The sequence below is a fragment of the Triticum urartu genome, chromosome 3A (genome assembly GCF_056163025.1).
Source record: "Triticum urartu cultivar PI428250 chromosome 3A, HENAU_Tu73, whole genome shotgun sequence".
Lineage (NCBI taxonomy): Eukaryota > Viridiplantae > Streptophyta > Magnoliopsida > Poales > Poaceae > Triticum > Triticum urartu.
Window position 1 is genome coordinate 171,250,988 of NC_141875.1, and position 4,809 is coordinate 171,255,796.

Genomic DNA, 4,809 nt, shown 5'->3' on the forward strand with positions numbered 1-4,809 from the left:
GCCGACGTGCTTCTTTAATCTCTGATCTTCCTGCTCCAGCCACCTTAACTAGCACCGGCGGGACTGCCTGCTCCCTCCTCTTGTGGCCCGCTGTGATGCCGCGCAGGCTTCCCCGACCCACCCTACTCCCTCTGCTGGCCTGGCCACACGCAATCAACTGCCTCCTTATTACGCAAAAAAAATGATTCCTCCCACTGACATCTGGGGCGCACCGTTTGGGAGGCTAACCTGTGGGCCTACTAAGCTGACGCGTACGCAGGGCTTGTCAACTTAGTCAACAAATGATTCTAGCAGCAGTAACTGTTGGATTTCAATCAAACGGTCCTACTGCTTCTTCAATCGCTGCTCTTCTTGCACCAACCGCCCAAACCAGCACCGGGGAGACCACCTGCTCCTACCTCCAGTGGCCGGTTGTGCTGCCGATGAGGCCTCATCGCCCCCTACTACTCCCACCGCTAGCCAGGCCCTGCGGCGACGGCAGCCTCACACCGCAGCCGAACCAGTGAATCCTCGTACTCCTCTCCGCGTGGGCATCCACTGTTGTGTCTTCCCCGGCTCCGCGTCGTCCCCTTCCTAGGCCTCGCCATCGTCCACCGCCTTGGTGCTCTCGGCGCGGCGTGGTCAACGTGGTCAATGACATTCCATCGGAAGAGTACTGTACGTGGAGAGGCTGACAGCTGGGTCCATGACCACAGCCCAGTTTTTTATGATTGGCCAAGTAAGTCGCTTTGTCAGGCCTGTTGGGTTGCAAATCTTTCAAGACGAGGAGGAGAGCTTTCATTCGGCTGGCCGAGAAAATGGCCCATTAGTAATGAGAAATGGGTTGTACATTTTTAAAACACATCAAACCGACAATTAGTTTCAAATATCTTTTTTTTCATTTCGAGATTTGAAATTACATTAATTTTTATGCGTGGAGAATTTGTTGGATTTTATATTGATATACATTTATTTTTAAAATCAGTTTGAATGTGAGTCGAAATTTTGGGATTAAAAATAGTTCGAACCGCACCGAAATATGCAAAATTTTGTATAATTTGATAACCGTGGCCACAATATGGGATGTAATGCTAACAAAAAGAATATGGGCTCCAAAAAAACCTTAATAATTAGCAAATGGGCTGTAAATTATTAGAAATAATGGCAGATGGGCTATATGTTGTTTCCCACAGATTTGAGGCTTTCCTAAAAAAAGGTTGACGCACAAGCAGTGACTGTTGGATGGCCATCCAACGGCCGTCGTGCTTCTTCAATCTCTGCTCTTCCTGCTCCAGCCGCTCAAACAGGCGCCGGCGAGACTGCCTGCTCCCTCCTCAACGCGGCCGGCTCTGCTGCCGCGCAGGCCTCACCGCTCCACTGTACTCCCATCGCTGGCCTAGCCATCCCTCTACTCACCCACACCTGCTGTTATTCTCCGGTGACGGCGAGGCCTCGTACAGTCGAAATGTTCCCCCCCGCTGTCAGCTCGGACCCACCGGAAGTGCCTCCTTATTACGCACAAAAAAATGAATACTCCCCCGGCTAGCTGGGACCCACCTTGGTGGGAGGCTGACTTGTGGTCCTACTAAGTTGACGGGGACGAAGGGCTTTGTCAACTTAGTCAATATGAACGATTCTAGCTCCAGTGACTGTACGATGTCCATCGAACGGCCGTAGTGCTTCTTCAACCTCTGGTCTTCTTGCTCCAGCCGCCCAAAGCAGCGCCAGTCGTGCCGCCTGCTCCTGCCTCCCGTGGCCGGCTGTGCTGCCGCGGAGGCCTCACCGCCCCCTACTATTCCTACCGCTGGCCAGGCCCTGCGGCAACGGCAGCCTCACACCGCAGCCGAATGAGTGAACCCTCATACTCCTCTCCGCGTGGGCATCCACTGCCGTGTCTTCATCGACTCCGCATCGTCCCCTTCCTAGGCCTCACCGTCATCCACCGCCCTGGTGCTCTCGGCGCGGCGTGGTCAACGTGGTCAAGGAACGACTTCCATCGGACGTGGACTGTACGTGGAGAGGCTGACAGCTGGGTCCACGGTGGCAGCAAGGAAGTGCCTCCTTATTACGTGGAAAATAATGATTCCTCCACCTGACAGCAGGGACCCACCAGACGGGCCACCGTATTTCGCGAAAAAAACGTTTCCCCCCTGAGTGCTGGGACCCACCGGCTACACCTTCGCACGCAAGGAAGTGCGTCCGGGCAAAAAAACGATTCGCCCCCCTGACTGCTGGGACCCACCAGCTACATCTTCGCAAGCAAGGAAGTTCCTGACAGTCGGGACCCACCTGGTCGAAGCATACGTAGCGTTGTCATTCTGGTCGCGAACGTGTACGTACATATATACTGGTGGATGTAGAGGCGCACACGTGTCGTAGTAGAGGCAGCCAGGGTGCAAGAAAGAAAATACGGCCACGTATGTGTACATACGGGTGGGGTCTCGAACGCCTACTCGCGCATACGTACGGCGAGGGCTCGTGTACATGGCTGGGTCGGAACAGAGAAATAGCGTCATCGTCGTGTTCATGGGTCGGAACGGAATGCGTGGTCGTGTTCATCAGGAGGGCTTGGACGGAAGAGGCGATGGAAACGAGGCCTGGCGTACTGCAGAACGGAAGAAACGGACCTCCTACGGTCGAAACAGGGGTCCTATTGATCGGGAGGGGTGTGGCGTACCGCAAAACGGAGGAAACGGACCTCCTACGGTCGAAATGGGGGTCCTGTTGATCGGGAGGGGTGTGGCGTACCGCAAAACGGAGGAAACGGACTTGTGTTGGACCGCTACGGTCGAAACGGGTGTCCTGTTCATCGGGAGGGGTGTGGCGTACCACAAAACGGGACTCCACGGGATACTGTTCATCTCCACCGTCGACCCCCTTCAGCCTCCACGAGCTACTGTTCATCCACCATCGACCTCCTCCAGCCTCCACGGGCTCCTATTCATCCAGCCTCCACCGCGCGCTACTCCACCGGCTATTGTTCAACCACCCCTCCACCGTCTATTGTTCATCCAGCCCTCCACACCACGGGGTCCTGTTCAACCACCCCTCCACGGGCACCCCTCCACCGTCTACTGTTCATCCTGCCCTCCACACTACGGGGTCCTGTTCATCCACCCCTCCACGGGCACCCCTCCACCGTCTACTGTTCATCCAGCCCTCCACCACACCACGGGGTCCTGTTCATCCAGAGGCAACGCCACCGCTCACTGTTCATCCAAACCCCCCCCCCCCCCCCCCGCAACGCTCACTGTTCATCCCATCAATCGGCTTCAGTTAGCAGCAGTAGCCAAGGAATCGCTTGATGGGGTTCAGTTAACAGCCATCGATCGATCGCTCGGGTTCAGTAACGCGTAGCCTGCAGTGCAATCACTCGGGTTCAGTTAGAGCCCAACGCCTCGCTCGGGTTAAGTTAGAGCCAACGCCTCGCACACACGCGCGTACGTGTACGAGAGAAACGCGCATCGCTCGGCCCCCGACCTCCCACCGTAACCGGGAACTCCCCGAAATTTTCCTCCCCCTCGCTTCTACCACGGTTTTTTCCGTCATGGACGGCCCAAAGAATGTCATGCAGCTGCGTCACCGGTCCGCCCAGGACGAAAAGCCCATTTTCTGTCATGATTTTTTGTCATAGAAGCACCACATCTATGATGATACCAGGTTTTGTCACAATTATCGTCATAGAAGTGTCATATGTTTGACAGAAAAAAAAAATTCGGCCCAAAATGTCACGGATGTGTCTTTTTTTTGTAGTGTATATTCTAATCTAAAAATAGTTACAAAGTTCAATGCCAGAGCGTGGAACGACTATGAACCACTATCGGTGCTAACTCCAATCCCAAGCAAACATTCGCTGGGAGACATGGCAGTTGCAAATGCTCGTGACGCAGTTACAGTATGTGTGTAAGGGTGGTGGTTTTGTCAAATAATATGGCTTAAAAACTGGCCACTGTCAGATGGAAATCTAACCGTTACGTGGGATTCGCCAGCATTGAGCTCATGGCGAACAATCGCCAGATATCATTACTAAAAAAGGTTAAAACACCCGGGGCTATAACTTGTACCGGCTAACCACTAACAATGATACTAACATAGTTGTAAAATGGTCAAAGACCGTGTCTACGTGGTGTTTGGAATTATATGCAAAAAAATTAGCAAGATGCCCATGCATTGCATGGAACATCAAGATGCATTTTTTTACAAAACACCTGTTGTGATTGACCCATGCAGGAGTAATCGCATGTGTAAAAACTAATGATATCTTGAGAATTTTTTCATAAAATGGTATGTTGACCATTTCATCAAAAAATGATATCTCGAGAAAGATGATAGAGGTGAGGAGGAGTGGGCGTGGTGGTGACTCGTGGTCGGACTGGGCAGAGGCATGGGGATGGACGGCGCCGGCAGCGGCCACCATGCCAGATTGTTCCAGAAACTCCCTTTTTTTAATTGCTCAGCAACGAGGTTGTGGGAGATAAGGATGAACGAGGCAAGGCCTTATCTGTAAATGTGGAGAGAGGTGTGGGTATCTTTTGTAAAATTGTCATAGTTTGCTCTCAATCCATCAGATATAGAGCAGATAGTCTATATTATAATATGGCAGGCACACCATCATCACCAACTCGGTTTTTTCTGTACTCCTACTCCTATAAAAAAACTCAGTTGGTGATGATGGTGTGTCTACCATCCGCCATTTCTGACCATTAGATCTGCATCTAACGGCTGTGATGTAAGTTGTGGCCTTTTGCAACAATTCCCACTTCACTGCTCCAGTTTACACAAAACCCCTTAGTATCTTGAAACCAACCACATTCCTCCCTTACTTCATCA